This window comes from Carcharhinus amblyrhynchos, chromosome 1, assembly GCF_965287045.1.
Source record: "Carcharhinus amblyrhynchos chromosome 1, sCarAmb.v2.hapA, whole genome shotgun sequence".
NCBI classification, from domain to species: domain Eukaryota; kingdom Metazoa; phylum Chordata; class Chondrichthyes; order Carcharhiniformes; family Carcharhinidae; genus Carcharhinus; species Carcharhinus amblyrhynchos.
In genome coordinates, this window is record NC_137324.1 from 145122961 (window position 1) to 145141788 (window position 18828).

General features: G+C 41.3%; 1 protein-coding gene across 3 annotated transcripts in view; it reads left to right on the top strand.

The window, feature by feature from the left end:
• Window positions 1–18828, top strand: part of LOC145345905 (folliculin-interacting protein 2-like) — a 114968-nt gene that overhangs the window by 738 nt on the left and 95402 nt on the right. The gene's annotated exons all lie outside the window — the stretch shown is intronic.

Below are 18828 nucleotides of genomic sequence, written 5' to 3' on the forward strand. Positions count from 1 at the left end.
ATAGTGTTTGATTTTGTTACTGTTACCAATCCCAAAATAAACTTTATTTTGCTCTATAGTATCTATTGTAGTACACTGTTCTGTGAAATACTTCTGTAACCCTGCAGAATTTTTTCTTTAGAGTTCTATGAATGAACTTTACTGAGACAGGGAATGCAGGAAGCACTTGGCAGGTCTGGCAATGTCTGTGGATGGAGAACAGAGTTAATATCATGAATCTGAATGTTTGACTCTATGCTCGTAAAAGGCCTTGATTTTTTTTTATTTGATTATGTTGCCAAAAATTGTTAATGCAAGGAAACTTCAACTGTGTTTCTCTACAAGAAATCAAGAATGAAAACTGATCAGAGTGATATTGTGTAGATATTGAATGCATTTTTTAGTTCAGCCAGAAAACCCATGATTCTAACTGTGTTGGAAGGTACAAATTGAGAATTAATATTGAACATGGGAGTCCAAGAATATATATACATTAACTTTATTTTTAATGTAGTGTAGCAAGTTTTCAATCTGCAAAAATCACCAATGTTGGAAGACTCATTGATTGAAAATGCTTTTGGGAATTATGGGTCAACTTGTAGCTAGACATTGGTTAAGGGCATTTCAAAGGTTTTAGAGTTGAGCCTATTGATGCACCTGAGTCCAGTGTAATTGCTGGATTGAGGATCTTGAGTTTGTTAACTTGTCTGTAAAGATAAGTCAAAGTAAACTATTTGTTGTTAGAGGTCGTAACTGTTTGTACATCACCTGATTATTATTCAACAGGTGAAATGAACTTAAGCTGAGTTATTAAAAAGTTCGTTCTGTATGTATTTGGGTAGGTTCTTCACTAAATAATTAATGCAAAGATATTTACTCATGCTGCCATTTCTTTTGCTGTGGCTCTGATTTGTGCTGCGTTCCATGATTGTGTTGAATACTGAATCAAAAGACAAGGATTCCGTCTCCTATCTCTACAGAAACATCGGGATATTGTCATATTCGTACAGCTTTTCTAGTATTTGATATTTAACAATTTTGCTTCCTGTCAACTTCCTTCTCCCTCCCCAAGACTATTATGCCCTCACTGGTTCCAAAATACCTCAATCTCTCTTTCTCCCACACTGCCCCTCCACTTCTGGAACCCTGATAAAGCCACGGTTTGAACAAAGTAATTGATTGTCATCTGTGCGTTTGTCTCCAGATACATCATAACTCAGCTCATTGCCTGTACATGCTTCCTGAAGTAATTAGAAGTAGTGATTACTCTAGTACGTTTGCCAACTATTTTAGTTTTCAGTTGTAAATTGATCATGTTGGGTGCAAAATACTGTACATGATGTCATTAAAAGAACACTTAAGTTGTATTTATTGTCACAACATTTAGGATTTGATCCTCTCCTATTTCTCATCCACGTGCTGCCTTTTGATACATCATTTGAAATGTAACGTACGTGGCCGTTACATATGTTGACAACAACTAACTCTACCTAACCTTCACGTCACTGAAGCCGTTCGTTCTCTAGATTGTCAGACTGCTTGTCGACATTCAGTATTGGATGAGCTGAAATTTCCTCCAGTTAAATATTGGCAAAATTGAAGCCATTGCGTTTGGTCCCCATCGTTAACAATTCTTGGCCACTGATTCCATCCTCCTTTTTAAAATGACCTCAGGCTGAACTAGACTGTCCGCAACCTTCTGTTTGATCCCAAGATGAATTTTCAACCGTGTATCCATGCAGTTGCTACGACTGCTGATTTCTGCCTCCATAAAATCATACTACTTCACTCCACCTTAGCTCCTTTGTTGCTACAACCCTCCTCTCTGACTTTGTTACCTCCAGATTTGACTTCTATTTACACTCCTGGCTTGCTTCCTGTGCTTCCGCACTCTAAACTTGAGGTAATCCAGAACTGTGTTCTCCTTCCTGCCTTCCATCACTATCCCTTTGTTCACTGACTTGTATTGGCATCTGGACGAACAATGCCTTGATTTTAAAATGCTCGTTCTTGTTTTCAAATCTCACCATAGCCTTATCCTTCCCAGCTCTGTAATCTTCAACCTCTCATTCGTACTTGCACTCCTTAATTCTGGCATTTTGAACACCCCCAATTAGTTGGTTATATTTTCAGTGCCTGAATCCTAAAGTATGAAGTTCCCTCACTAAAGTGCTCTGCCTTGCTTTTTTTCCCCTATAAAATGATCTTGAAACTTGCATCTTTTAGCAAACTTTAGGTCACCTGCCGTAATATCTTTGCGTAGCTTGATATCAGATTTTGTTTTACAATGCCGCATTAAAGTGCCTTGGAACATTTTTATTATGTTGAAGATGCTTTACATACATTGGTCTGTTGTATTGTGTCAAACCTGAACCTAGAGGATAGCTGTCCTGCAGCATGTGTTGCCAATGTGAGCTAATACCAAAGTATCCGATTTTTGTTGTGTTTATCTCTATCTTTTTCTCCAGTTGCACGCACAAGAGTCTTAAATGTTTGTCTTTAATAAGCAAGGTCACTTTTTTTTAGCTACTACTAATAATGTAGAACACTACTTTTTAGCAGTGCATGTAAATGAAGGGTGTGACAAACCTAAGGATTGAATGCTGAGTGCCCTTGGACATGCTTCTGGCCTGGCAACATTCCACTTGCTGTATAAGGGGAAGAAGACTGTCTCTTACTTATGCTTCAGCATGTGTTGATGAAATTATGTCATAAGAAATGGTTTAGAATTATACAGGTCTGGATTACCACACGACATACAAAAAGTAATCTCGGGTCTAACTTTAAAAGCAATATGAAAACAGCTTCCGTTAAAGCTCTACTCGGTTTGAGGTACCTGAATCTCGGGTTCCACTGACATTTGTTAGAAATGGGTTAACGGTCACCTTCCACTTGACATTTCAAGTGGATGTTATCATTTTAATAAAAGTAACTGGGACATATAAAGGGGCTACAGGTGGCACTGAATGTTGGTGGAGAATTGCATGTGAAGTTGAATCAAAGGTAAAAACAGTTTGAAGAAGCAAAACTCATTTCCTTTACTGAACTGCAACCGAGAAGCTGAAACGGTGGTAGTAGACAATGGTGGCTGGTTCCAAGTAATGGGCTCCAAGTTATGACTTTTTTTGGGGGGGGGGGGGGGGAACTTCACTCAAATTCTAATCGAAGGAGTAGGAGACAACAAGATGGGTGAATCTAGAGTAAAAGTATCAGGATATGACTATCCATCATTCTGCTCAGACACAAAACCTTGTGACCTATGGAGAAGTTATCATGTGGACTAAAGTAACCACTGAGGAAAATAAAACAAGGAATGGCCTTGGCTGTTCCTTTACCACATAGAAAATACTTTGACTAATTTTATTTCTAAATTGGAGTTGGAACATTTTGGATTCTGAGGAAGATCTGGATAATTAATCTTTATGGATAAATCTATCAAAAGGAAGACCTGACTATATATAAGGCTGCAAATTCCACAGTCCATCTTGGCAATTAAGTTACTGGACTGTGCTAAAGTTACAAACATGGATAGGCTTCTGGTTTTGACAGGAGATAAATTTGCAGACAAAGGTATCATGTGATCAAATGTTAGAGGCCTTAAAAAACTTTATTTTGGGAAAACATTCTATCCCCACAGATGGGTCAGTCAGTAATAAAACAGACTGTGACAGATACACTGTTAACAGGATGGTAAGATTGTGCAGCACAAGTTGAATATGGCAGAAGATTGGGACTCAGAAATTGCATGGACAGAAACCCCTTTAATATCTAGAACCGGAGGATGGATATGGAGAGTGACAACAGAAATCTGAGCCCCAGAAATGCCCAGGGTGTGATTAATCAATGTTTTTAGTGTGATTCTAAATTTCATTGTTTTTGGACAATTGAAAGCATAATCAGTGTTTGATGCTGCATGTGACACAGAAGAATCAGCAGAGGAAAAAGATAGTGAACAGAAAGAAGGCATTGTCTTATGTTTTTCTCCTGTAATGAAAGTTTTGGTTGCAGAGACCTTTTTAGTTGGGCTGTATTGGTCAGTAGTTGTATGTCTTTGTGGAATTGGCAGTTATCTGGACTCTTTTTTAAATGCTGAAAATCAGAACAAATTCAAAAATTTGGAAGTTCCACAAGTTTCAGGTTTGGGGATGATGCCCTGAAGTTACTGAAGAGTGGTGATCCTTTGCAGTGTTGTCAAGTGAGATACCATTGCTTCTCAGAACGTTGATGAAGAAAGCACACAAAACTGGTTATAGAAAATGATAAGGCAACAATTTTTGGAGAAATGGTGCATTTATAATAGTGCCCTGACGATAGTGTGTAAATTGTATTCTGTTAATGAAAATTTTTTTTTTGGGTAAAGAGGTTAAGCAAGTGTCATTAGCGTCCAGAAATAAACTTTAACTGATGAAAAAGCTCATTGTATTGAACCTGCATCAGAAATTTGCATATTAATCTCCTCAGAGGCTGCAAAATTTATTAAAAGATGCAGAGGTAAGAGATGAAGACTATACTAGCTTGTAAAATAAGTCAGTGATCAGTGAGAGCTTTGTAGGCAGTACAGAAGGACCCCACGACCGATAGTAACTCTACCTTTGCCACAGGTTTTAATGACATTGTGGCCTTGGACCTTAAGATCTGGGATAAAGCAAACAATATATTTGTAGAATCATAGAAACTCTACAGTGCAGAAGGCGGCTGTTTGGCCCATCAGGTCTGCGTTGATGATCCCACCTAGTCCCTATCCCCATAACTCCATATTTACCCCACTAATCATTCTAACTGATGCAGCCGGGACACTAAGGAGCAATTTAGTATGGCCAGTGCACTTAACCTGCACACCTTTGCACTGAGAGAAAATTTAATGTAGACATGGGACAATGTGCAAACTCCACCCACAGTGACCCAAGCCAGGAATCAAACCCAGGTCTCTGGAGCTGTGAGGCAGCAGTGCTAGCCACCATGCTGTTCCAGCCACTGTCATTTCGCACGCTGTAGATTTAGTGACCAGATTTAATGGAGCACAGTTGTACGTAGTAAAGAGAGTAATGCTGGATCAGATCATGGAAAAATGGACAGAGACAGAAATGGGGTCATTAGCAAAGTTCCTTACAGACAATGGGGAGGGATTTGCTAATGTGTTTAGGGATAATTGTGAAACCATGAATATCATGGTCATGAGTACAGTTGCAGAAAGCCCATTTAGTAATAGTGTGAGAGAGGAACCATGTGGTAATAGATGACATTCTCTGGAAAATTTGGCAGATCAAGTTGCAGGTTAAATTCAGCCCTAGCATAGGCTGTACGTGCAAAGATTTCATTGCAGATGGTTAGGGATTATAGTCTATCAATTAGTATTTAGTCGAAATCCTAAAATTCTGTCATTTTGAATGACCAGTCTCCAGCTTGAGAATGGACTACAATTAGCTCTGCCTTTGAGCATTTAAATGCACTGCATCTAAGTAGAGTTTTTGGAAGCAAAAGTGCCTGAAAGAATTCAGAGCTTTAAGGCACAATGTACGGCCATCAAACACTGTTTATTCAGCAATGAGACATTGTATACTATGAGATTCAATTTTAATGGGAACGTTATAAGCGTAGATGGCAAAACAATTGTTTTGCAACATGGTAATCAGACTGTTGAGATACATTCATCAAGGATAATGGGTACAAATTTGTGAATTTGGAGTAGATGACCATGATGAGGAACCAGGGTCATCAAACTCAAATTACGGAATTGAGGACCAGTTAGCTGAAATAGACAGGGCATCTGTAGAGGAACACAATATTTCTGAACTAGAGCAGGCCTTTTTTTCTAAAGGCCAACTAACAAAGATTGGTACAAAAATGACTTATTTGACTGACAGGTAATGACATTTTCATCCTTCCATTGACGTTAGTAGAGCAGGGAAGGCCATTAGAAAATATAAACACTGGTTGAATGTAAAGAATACAGGGGAGGATGTCAGGACCATGGATTGGGAACACAAGGTTCAAAAATAGAGGGCACTGAAATGTGGTGTCGTTCAGACAGTGAATCCAATAGTGAACTTGATCGCAGGAAGAGATTGAACCATTGAAAGAACATTCTACAACAGAGGAAAAGATCAAACAGTTGTGGTTCAGATATCAGGTGGGGAAAGGGGACATAACTTGACAAGGTCTTGGAATAAGACTACAAATGCCAGTAGGAGTAGAAGTCCACGTGCTCATGAGATTTTGGTGGCTTCCAATAAATTAGATGAAAAAGTTATAAATTCCAAACAGTAAGAACTGCATGATTTGGCGTGATTTCAGGGTATGCATGGAGGTTCCAGATGGGGGACAGAGAGCTCCGGCTCGCAGATGAATTTGTATGGAAAAGGTGCATTCTGATAGAACTTGTTAGACTTGTGACAAGGGGATTTTGATTTTGATTTATTGTCATATGTATTGGTATAATAACTGTTTTCCTGTGCACTATATAGACAAAGCATACAGTATAGAGAAGCAAAGTGCAGAATGTACTGTTAGCTAGGGTGTAAAGAAAGGTCATAATTCCAGGTAGGTACATTCAAAAGTCTGACAGCAGCAGGGAAGAAGCTGTTCTTGAGTTGGTTGGTACATGACCTCACTTTTTTGCATCCTTTCCCAATGAAAGACTATATCCAGGTGTATAGGGTGCTAGTGTAGGCAGAGTTAATGGATGGGAGGCTGGTTTGTGTGATGGATTGGGCATTCTCAACGTTTTGTAGTTTGTGGTTTTGGGCAGAGCAGGAGCAATACCAAGTTGTGATGCAACAGTAAAAAATGCTTTCTATGGTAGCTGATTTCCCTACGCTTAGTGTAAGTGTTGGTGGGCTTACTTAACTCTAATGTTGGCGTGGGGGGCGATCAGGACAAGTTCATGATCTGGACATAAGAACACAAGAACATAAGAAATAGGAGCAGGAGTAGGCCATCTAGCCCTTCGAGCCTGCCCCGCCATTCAATAAGATCATGGCTGATCTGTCGTGGCTCAGTTCCACTTTCCCGCCCTCTCCCCATAACCCTTAATCCCCTCTCTTATCAAAAACCCATCAACCCGCGTCTTAAAAATATTTAGCGAGGCAGCCTCCACCACTTCAACGGGCAGAGAATTCCAGAGATTCACCACCCTTTGAGTGAAGAAGTTCCTCCTCAACTCCATTCTAAACCGCCCCCCCCTTTATCTTGAGGCTGTGCCCCCTAGTCCTACTGTCTTTTTTGAGCAGGAAGAGTCTCTCCACCTCTATCCTATCCATCCCATTCATCATCTTATACGTCTCAATGAGATCTCCCCTCATTCTTCTAAACTCTAACGAGTACAAGCCTAGTTTATTCAGCCTCTCCTCATAGCTCAACCCCCTCAACTCCGGTATCATCTGACGCATTTGACCCTTTCTACTTTGTAGATGGGTGTGTTCTTTACTATGTTTCCTGAAGTTGATGACAATCTCCCTTTTGTTTTGTTGGCATTTGAGGGAGAGATTATTGTTGTCGCACCAGTTCTCCAGATTCTGTCTCATTCTTGTACTGTCTCGTCATTGTTTGAGATCTGACCCACTATGGGAGCAAACTTGAAAATCAAGTTGGTGGGGAATTTGGCCCTACAATCATAGGTGTACGAGGAGTATAATAGGGGGCTGAACTTACAGCCGTGTGGGGCATTGGTGTTTATGTTCTATGTTCTATTTTTCTCCTTACTGATTTATAGTCTGTGGGTTGGGAAGTTCAGGGTGTTTTTCCAGGCAGCAGGAAGTGTAGGCAGAGTTAATGGATGGGAGGCTGGTTTGTGTGATGGATTGGGCATTCTCAACGTTTTGTAGTTTGTGGTTTTGGGCAGAGCAGGAGCAATACCAAGTTGTGATACAACACAGATCAGGATCCAAAGAAAAAGGCTGAGGCCCAGGCCATGGAGTTTGGAAATGTCATAGGATTAGTGGTGTTGAAGACATGGCTGTAGTCAATTAATAGCAGTCTGACATGGGTTCTTTTGTTTTTCTAGGCTTTCTGGGGTTGAGTGCAGGGCTAGGGAGATGGTGTCTGCTGTGGACCTGTTGTGGCAGTGGGCAAACTGTAGTGGATCACAGAGGCTGGGATTGATTTGTGCCTGACCTTTTGAAGCACTTAATGATGAATGTCAGAACCACTGGATGATAGTCATTAAGGCATGCTGCTTGGCTTTTCTTTTGGTACTGGGATGAAGGTCCTCTTCTTGAAGCAAGTTGTAAAGGGACGTTAAAGATGCCTGCAAATACCTCACCAGGTGATCTGTGCAAAATCTATGTGCTCGTCCGATACCCTATCCAGGCCAGTCGCTTTCCGTGGGTTGTCCTTCACGAAGGCTGCTCTGATATCTGCAATGGTAACCTCTGACACAGGCTCATCCAAGTCTTCTAGAGCAGAGGGTGTGCTCTCACTGACCCATTTTACATGCCTTCATCTTGGAGCCTGTTAGGTCTTGCAGACCATACCATGGTCAATGGGGCTCCATGTGGCTAGCCTGGTCCATTATGTCTTTTGGCATCTTTGGATTTCCTTGGATCATATCTGGTTTTGTTGTATTGGTCATTGTTGCCTGAGTTGAAATGCCTCACACCTAGACTTTGGCAAGCAATGGATATCCCTGTTCATCCATAGTTTCTGGTTGGGAACTGTTCGAATTTAAAGAAAATTTAGACCAGGAGTTGAGTGGATTCAGCTATGGCAGAAAGATAATTTTAAAAGATCATCTTGGCTCTGTTAGCTACAAAGGTATGGGAATGCAAATTTATGGATAATAAGGCTGCCCTTTTGCAGGGACATCAGTTTCAGAGAGCCCTTTTTCTCTGTCCACCTAAAGAGGCAACCAAGGCAAAAGGGGTATCCTGCAAGTTAAATGTTTATATGGGCTAAATGTTGCATCTAGAGTTTAGTTTTTTTTTGGTAAGGTTGGGTTTTGTTCAAGTTAGGATCTGCTTTCAACTGGCAACTGTCTGTTTACGACGTTTTATGGTACTATGGAGGAAAATTTTCTGGTATCTTTGCGTGTTGATTTTCTATGGAGTGGGAGTGATTTTGAAACTACTGTAACTTATGGGCTGAGGAAGGAATTCAGGATTGGAAGTCGGGCTTCAGGGGCTTTTGGATATAATGGACTGGAAATTGGACAGACTGTCAGGTGTCACATTTTCAGTAATCTTATCTGGAGAGCATCAGCCCATTAGCAATTAGTCGCAGTAAGGCTTCAAAAGGATGTGGTAGTTTCTAAGATGGAAACAGTACCCTGAAGTTTGGGCAACTGAATTGGGTAGGTAGACAGACCAAATGCTCGTTTTAATGTCTTAGAGTGGAGTATAAAAATGAGAGCAAGCAAAATGTTGGCCAAACTAAAAATGCAGGAGTGTTTTTTTTTAAGGTTCCCATTTTGGGTGATCTTGGGCACTTGAAACTTCTAGTTTATAGTGATGCATCCTATGCCAATTTCTGTGATGGGTTTTCAAGCACAGGGGTGTTTTTATAATCTTCTGGGGGGAAAATGGTAAATGTTGCCCTCTTGTATAGGAAACAAAGAAAATGAAACAGTGGTAAAAAGCACATTGGTCACTGAGACACTAAAGCCTGATAGAGGCAGTAGATATGAGCTTTATCACATCCCAGAAATGATTTTACCCATTGAGTCACATTGACAAGTCCCTTTGGGAAAATGTGCACTCCACAGTGTAAAGGAGTAGAGTTTGAGGATAGACTTAGCCAGCTTAAAACAAATGTTGGATAAGGGGGAAATATCAAAAGTAAAATGGGTTGGTAGCTACTATCAGTTATCCGATTGTTTTACTAGGAGAGGAGCTAGTTTGAAGAAACTTTTGGACGTTCCTTCTGTTTTTAACTTTAAGGAATGTATATGAAAAAAGGAGAACAGGAAATAGTGTTGTGTTTTCTGTTTTTCTATAGAAACAATATTAGTCAAAATATTCTCTAAGGAAGGGGAGACTGTTGGAATGGGTTAATAGTAGCCTTCCATTTAAGATCTAAATTGGATGTTAATCATTTTATAGAAGTCACTGGGATAAAAAGAGGTTACAGTGGCACTGTGTTGGAGAGAACTGTATGTGGAGTTGAATCAAAGAAAGAAGATAGTTTATGACAAAGCAGAACTCCTGTCTCCCTTTACTGAATAGCAACCGAGAAGTTCAAACAGTTTTATACTAGGGTAGAAATAAGAGAGGAAAACTCGACTCGGTTGAGTAAAATAGCGAAATAATTTTTGAGCATTATAAGAACATAAGAACATAAGAAATAGGAGCAGGAGTAGGCCATCTAGCCCTTCGAGCCTGCCCCGCCATTCAATAAGATCATGGCTGATCTGTCGTGGCTCAGTTCCACTTTCCCGCCCTCTCCCCATAACCCTTAATCCCTTCTCTTATCAAAAACCCATCAACCCGCTTCTTAAAAATATTTAGCGAGGCAGCCTCCACCACTTCAACGGGCAGAGAATTCCAGAGATTCACCACCCTTTGAGTGAAGAAGTTCCTCCTCAACTCCGTTCTAAACCGCCTCCCCTTTATCTTGAGGCTGTGCCCCCTAGTCCTACTGTCTTTTTTGAGCGGGAAGAGTCTCTCCACCTCTATCCTATCCATCCCATTCATCATCTTATACGTCTCAATGAGATCTCCCCTCATTCTTCTAAACTCTAACGAGTACAAGCCTAGTTTATTCAGCCTCTCCTCATAGCTCAATCCCCTCAACTCCGGTATCAGCCTAGTAAACCTCCTCTGCACTCCCTCCAGGGCCAAAATATCCTTGCGCAGGTGCGGCGCCCAAAACTGCACACAGTACTCCAGCTGCGGCCTCACCAATGCCCTATACAGCTGCAGCAAGACCTCCCTACTTTTATATTCAATCCCCCTCGCTATGAAGGCCAGCATCCCATTCGCCTTCCTGACCACCTGCTGCACCTGCAAGCTGGGTTTTTGCGATTCATGCACAAGGACCCCGAGGTCCCTCTGCACCGTCGCCTGCTGCAGTTTTTCGCCCCGTAAGTAATAGTCCTTCCTACCATTCTTCCTACCAAAGTGGACCACCTCACACTTGCCAACATTAAATTCCATTTGCCATTTCCTGGCCCATTCGCCCAGCCTATCTAGATCCTTCTGCAGACTCTCCACACCCTCCGCACAATTTGCCGTTCCCCCAATCTTGGTGTCATCAGCAAATTTCGACACCCTGCACTCGGTTCCCTCCTCCAGATCATCTATATAAATGGTAAATAGCTGAGGCCCCAGCACCGACCCCTGGGGCACCCCACTAGTCACCATCCGCCAATCCGAATAGCACCCATTGACCCCCACTCTCTGCCTCCTATTTGACAACCAATCCTCTATCCACGCTAACACCCTACCCCCAACTCCATGTCCCCTGACCTTCTGCAATAACCTCTTGTGAGGTACCTTGTCAAACGCCTTCTGAAAATCCAGAAAGACCACATCCACCGGCTCTCCTCTATCCACTGCCCTAGACACATCCTCATAGAACTCCAGTAAATTTGTCAGACACGACTTCCCTTTAATGAAACCGTGTTGCGTCCGCCCTATCAAGCAATTCCCTTCAAGATGCCTCGCAATTTCCTGCTTAATGATGGATTCTAACATTTTACCTACCACAGACGTTAAACTAACCGGCCTATAATTCCCCGCCTTTTGCCTGGCACCCTTCTTAAACAACGGCGTAACATTAGCCGTTTTCCAATCTTCCGGCACTTCCCCGGAATCCAGCGACGTCTGGAAAATAACCACCAAGGCATCCACTATCACCTCCGCCATTTCTTTCAGAACCCTCAGATGCATTCCATCCGGTCCTGGGGACTTGTCCACAATCAGCCCCTCCAGTCTGTCGAGCACCACCTCTCTAGTAACAGTAATGTCATTAAGACCCTCCATTCCTACCACCTTTCCATCGCTAACACCCGGCAAATTATTCACGTCCTCCTCCGTGAAGACAGAAACAAAAAAGTTATTCAAGACCTTCGCCATATCCCCATCCCCTACCACTAGCTCCCCTTTCTCATCCTCTAAAGGACCAACGTTCACCCTAGCCAGCCTCTTCCTTTTTATATATTTATAAAAACTCTTGCTATCCTTTTTTATATTAAGTGCTAGCCCAGCCTCATAGCTTCTCCTACCCTCCTTTATCAACTTCTTTGTCAATCTTTGTTGACATTTAAACCTTTCCCAATCCTCTTCTCGCCCACTGCTCTTAGCTACTCTAAATTCCTCCGCTTTTAATTTAACACTTTCCTTCACCTCCTTCGTTATCCACGGCTTATTACCTCTCTTCCTACTGTCCTTTTTAACCATCGGAATAAATTTCTGCTGAGCACCAAGAAAGATCTCCTTAAAGATCCTCCACTGCTCCTCAGCAGACCTACCTTCCAACACATTCCCCCAGTCCACATTCGCCAATTCTTCTCTCATCCTACCATACTCCCCTCTATTCAAACAAAGGACGCGTGTCCGGGAACCCACTTTCTCCTCCTCCATCTGCACCAGAAACTCCACCATACAATGATCACTCTCTCCAAGAGGATCCTTCACCGCAAGGTCCCTAATTCTACCCGCCTCATTACATAGCACCAGATCCAAGATAGCTTGCTCCCTCGTCGGCTCCAACACACACTGTTCAAGGAAATTATCCCGGCAGCATTCCAAGAACTCCTCCTCGAGCCCACCTCGTCCATTTTACTTGACACTTGGCAAGAATAGCAGAGCTGTAATGGCTGTATCTGTGGGGATTCTTATAGGTTGTTTGTAAAGAAATAAGTTGGATAAGAACGCTAAAAAGATCTTAAATTGTTTAATCCTACAAACTGAAAATGGAATTTGATTTACCCAGTCCCTGCTAGTCCTGATGATACAGGTACTTCAGACATGTTCTCAACCAGGAATAGTGATCTTTTTCATCTTTATTATTGAATTGGACCTATTGTAATCTGAAATGTACACTTTCATCTGTTTTTAAAAGTTCAGTGTCTTTGAATCTTTCCTGTTATGTTGCTAACAATCTGCAATATGTTAAGAAAATCAATTCCCATAGAAACTAGGTTTTACTCCTTGGATGAAACAAGCTGGTGCTGTGAAGTGTACAATGGAAGCACATCCTCATTACTTTCAAGCAAACCAACTGCAGTGCATTCTGGAGTTTTGATGTTAAATAAGACTTTAAACTACTACAAGTACTATGAAAACTCCCATAAATACTGCATTTGTGAATAATTGAACTGAATAGCCCTTTTAAAAAAAAAATTACCAGCGTGTGAAGTATATTTCTGTAAATGTGACGAAGACCACAAATTAAGTGCTATTTAAGTTGTAGATTTCCAAATTTTATGTTTATAGTTGTAATTCCAAACTGGCTATCATTGTTTTCCCTAAATCAAAACAAGCTAGTCAGATGTCATTCTTGAGGGCATCCCTCATTCAATCTTGAGTGGGGAAGACATTCAGCTGGAATGAATTTTCTAATGCTGTTTTAGAATGCTTTGATCAGGAGCTGGCAATGCTGCACATTTTGTGACTGACGGACGGCCACCTGCTTCAAATGATCAGCAGAGGCTGTTTTCTTGCTGTGTAGCTGGCAAGACAGGTCTCCAGGCATCCTATAATTTAACTTTAGCATTCCATAAAGGCTAGCATTTAGTGCCTTATGAGAACTGCTCAGTGTTTCATACATGCCTTTTTGAAGTAGAATTAGTATGCAACTACTACAGTAAGTTTCCAGTAAACATGAATTCTCAAATTTTTCATTAGAAGAATGACCAAGTGAGGTAGATATCTCTGGGAGGGTAACTGATTGTGTACAGGAAGGGTGGATTTTGTTTTAATACTTTGAAGGATGAAGATTTATTCCAACCTCTGCGTAGTCCAGGGGCTCCCAAATAGTGGGTCTCCATGGAAATGAACTGCGCTAGAAGACAAGACTAAATATCAATTCTCTAGTGAGGGTGAAAAGAGATGTGATTTAGAGGACTGGCAAAGCAGAAAAGAGGAAACCTGTGATTTGGAGAAGTAGAGAGGGGCCAGAAAGCTGTGACTGGTGGTAGAACATCTAAGAATGCATTACTGAGCCTTTTGATGACATTATTCTGCTCTTATATGGAGTATAGTGTATAGGTCTGGTAATTGGACTGCAGGAAATGCTTTGTAACACCAGAAGGAGAGCTATCTTCTTAATTCAGTATCAGACATCAGAGCTGTACAGGGAAAATACAGAACATGAGTTTATTTGGATTACAGAAAAGAAAACCAAGAAGGGATCTTAAGAGATTGAAGATCCTTGAGGGTATTGGCAAGCTGAACTAAAAATGTCCCTGAGAATGAATGAGGGGATCAGCAAATAAAGCTTGAGTAGGTGATTAGATATCTAACATTTTTGCATTAGGTGGAAAGTGTTTTGAGCGGAATGAATAGAATGACAATAACATCGTAACTTTGAGAGAATTGGACAGATCTGTGCTTATTGAACTATATTGGATTCTGAAGCCCTGACTGTAAAATTCTTCTTTGTCAAATCCCTCCATTGTTTCACTGCTTGTCATTGTGTACTTGTGAGAAATGCAACCAATTGTTTGTACTCCAGTCTTCAGACTGCCTGGGGAACCCATACTCAGCCCCAGGACTTGCACTTTCTGCTCAGTTGGCTGAATGGATCATGTGACCCTCTACCTTGTCCCTTAAAGGGTAACTAAATCCACCCCTTCTTGGTTGGTATGTGTTAACAAAGGATTTAAAGTTAAGCTATTTACAATACAATACCATAAATGAATTCTTTACCATAGTCTATTATAAAGTCTGCAACTATAAAGTCTTGATTACCTGTTGAGACTTGCATGTCAACCATTATCTTGTAATTGAGTCTGTATGTCTATGTGCCCTGTTTGTGAACCCAATTCTCCAATCACTTGATGAAGGGCAGTGCTCCAAAAGCTCATGCTAACAAATAAACATGTTGGACTTTAACCTGGTGTTGAGACTTCTTACTGTGCCTACCCCAGTCCAAGACCAGCATCTCCACATTATAAAGTCAATCTGGCAGGTTTCCTCTCCCTCTGGAAATGAGACAGCTTAGCAAAAAGGTGCCTCAACAGTAGGGGTTGATTCAGTTTGACTTTCAGAAATTGGACTTCCAACGTGTAAAGATGCATCAGTGCAAATCGTGTTTCCAGTTCCCACTTGGAACTGGACCCTTCCTCTGACTTATTTCTATACTGCTTTTGACTACGACAACATCATTAGTAGGCATACTCAGAGCAGATGCCTCATTGGTTCTCTGTGACTTGCTTCTTCAAGTGACCTGGATGCTGCTTCAGTAGTCTATCTTTGAACTTTTACTCCCAATGATATTGGGGCCCATCCTGGGACCCAACTCTGATCAATCCCAACAATTTTCATGTATGCTAGATCATCCACTTCGAATTGTGACATTTCTTTTGCATGCTGTTTTGCTTCCACTCTCCCAACCAAATTTGGAAACACCAGGTCCAACTTAATTTGCATATACCTACCCATCAACGATTCAGCAGGACTTGCTTCATTGGTCATGGGTGTCTTTCCATAGGGAATAAGAGCATGTTAATTTGGTTTGTAAGACTACTGGTGGTTGCTTTTTGATGGCTGCTTCAAAAGTTTGCACAGCCCTCTCTACTACCTGTCTTTTAATGACTTGGCAAAGTGCAGTACATATATGCTTAATGCCATTTAATATGAAATGCTGGAACTCCTCACTGGTAAATGTTGTCCCATTGATACCACCTCTACCTCTGGCAAACCATGGGTGACTAAGGTTTGCCTTAACTTTTGCATTCTTAGAAAATAAGTGATGGACTTCATTTCAGCTGCCTAGTCACTGAGTGTGAATCCACTGTAAGTAGGAACATTGTACCCAAGAATGCACCTACAAAATCAATGGCGTTTTACCCATGACTGGCCCGGCCACTTTCAAGGATGTATCAGGACTGTTGATGGTAACTTGTGTTGTCCCTGGTATTGGTCGCAATGTTTAATCAGGCTTTCTGTCTGTCTAACCTGGACAACCACACCTGCAGGCCAACATTTTCACCTTGGACATCCCTGACCATAAGTGCTGTGTAGTTCCTCCAGTAATGACTTTCTGCCAGGTATAGGGATGATCACCCTCGCTTTCTATAGAAGACTCCTCCTTTGCAATTTAATTCATCCTTCCTTGTTTGAAAATGCTTTGATTATATCGCAATGCCAGCCATGAAGAATCACACGTTTAACCCTCGGCAATATTGAATCCTTCTGGGTACATGGATAATATTGAGGAAATTAAAGGCAAAGGTAATGTCTGATGACACTGACGCAGGTATGTACTTTCTGCTCGTGAGATGGCTGAAGGCAGTATCTTTAAGAAATGGATTAATCATGTTTCTCAGGTTTTTCAACCTGAGGCCCTAGCATTTTGTCTGCACTGTCTGTAACTGGTATCCTTTTTATTACTGAACCAATATAATGAACATCATGCTGACTTTAACCTGGACTAATCCAATCTTCTGTCGTTTACTGGCCCTTTTGAGAATTGCTGACTGGAGCTTGATTTGAGATTGTCATGTGGTTAGGGACACCACATGATTCAGAAAAATAAGTCCATATTTATTAATGTCCAAGTAGGCTTACATTAACACTGCAATGGAGTTACTGTGAAAATCCCCTAGTCACCACACTCCAGCACTTGTTTGGATATACTGAGGGAGAATTTAGCTTGGCCCATGCACCTTAACCAGCATGTCTTTCAGACTGTGGGAGAAACTGGAGCACCCAGAGGAAATCCATGTGGATGCAGGAAGAACATGCAGGTTCCGCACAGTGTCTCAAGCTGGGAATCAAATCTGGGCCCCTGGCACTGAGGCAGCAGTACTAACCACTGTACCACCATACTATGTTTCATTTTTTTCTCAGCTGGTGGAAGGAGGCAGTATCTCTGGCTCGCTTGCTGGAACAGCGAAGATAGTTAGCTGTTCGTGTCATATTTATTTCTTGTAATTGGTAAAAGTTATGTTAAATCTTTTATATTTTAAACTTTTTTGATAAAAGCTTCCTAGTGGGTCACTTGAATCGTACCTGGCATGAAACACCCTTATGCTCACCCATGCCAGCATCAAATGTAAAACTTGGGAACTAGGCTAACTTTGTAAGCACCTTGGAGTTTCTGGACTGGGTCATGATGGGATGTGTCCCTGCTCTGTGTTGGAAGGTATATGCATAACGGGTATTTTGATATTTCTATTATTGCATGTGGAGTGAATGGGATCAAAAGTTATAAGGAGAAAGCAGGATTAGGCCGAGTTGGATGGTCAGCCATGATTGTAATAAATGGCAGAACAGGCTCGAAAGGCTAAATGGCTGTCCCCTGCTCCATCTTTTATGTAATAAAGCCCAGTGTATCATTGAAAATGCTATTGGAGTACTGGCATTGTCATATCGTTACAGCCATCCATAAACATATTGCTGGAATTTCTTTATCCCAAAGATGACATCCAGCCTCTTCCTTGATCTGTGAATGTTTTTCTGATCGCTTAGGGTCCATGAAGCTTAACCATTTGGTCTTTTTAACTGTGCTTCATTTTGTGACAAAATGGCTCCATTTCTGTAGAGAGATGCTTCACAATGTAGTTTCTTTTGAAGAGTCTAAATGGACTAAAAGGCAGGATGACTGCAGAGTTTGTTTCAGTTGTCTGGAGGTTTTGTTTTGTCTTCCAGTACTATCTTTAATAATGCATGTAGAAGTGCCAATATCATTGACAAGTTTGGAATACACCTTCTGTAATATTCTATTCCAAGAAAAGATTTAAATTCTGACGCATTCTTTGGGGCTTGTGCTTCTTTAATGGTCCTAACTTTATCTCCCATAGGGTACAACCCTTGTGGGTCTACTCTAAGCCCCAGAGAAGTCGCCTTGTTTGCCTTGAAGGCACACTTCTCAATTTTATTCCTGCTTTCTGGAACCTTTTTTAAAACCTCCTTTAGGTTATGTAGCTTCTGTGACTAGTACATCATCGAAGGAAACTGCTTTGAGTAAATCTTGATATAGGCTCTTCATCGTGCTTTGAAAGATTGCACAAGCTGGTGAAACTCCAAAAAGTAGTCTGGTATACAGGCTCCTGTGTATTAATAGTGACTAATTCCCCAGATGATCATCCAGTTCCAGCTATTGGTGCACAGGGCCCATGTTGGCTTACAAATCCTATATTTTGGGTATGGGATACCTGTCCAATTTTGTCATCTGATTTACTGTTAATTTATAGTTCCCACACATTCATACAGTCTTTCTGGCTTAAATATTGACAGAATGGGAGCTTCCCACTTCACAAACTGCATGGGCTTGATCATGCTAAAATCTTGCGTCTAAGTTTGGTCTCCACCTTATGTGGTGTATAGGGCATGGGCCTTGCTCTATAAAGGGTTGGTGTAGCCTCTGTATGCAAATAAATTTGATTTCCAAGCCTTATATTTTGTCTAATTTCTCTTGAAATACCCCTGGTATCTCCTTCTAGCTAATTTAACTTTCTTCCTGAAGCCAATCTCATCAAGCTTGACCCTCAACTACAATTAAAGGCAATTGGACAGAGTACTGCCTGTAACTTACAGGTACTGTTGTTTCAAAATCTGTGTATAGTGACCCTGACCACCACCGCCACCGCTCTTCTGCATTACAGACCTGGTTGCAGTGTTTTTTGAAGTTGAGTTGGGTGACTCCCTGTAGGTATTGCTAAGTTCTTCTATGGTGGCCACCTCCATTATGAGCAGACTATGATTGTGATGGGAACCACTTTGCCCGCTTTAATATTATTCAACCTGT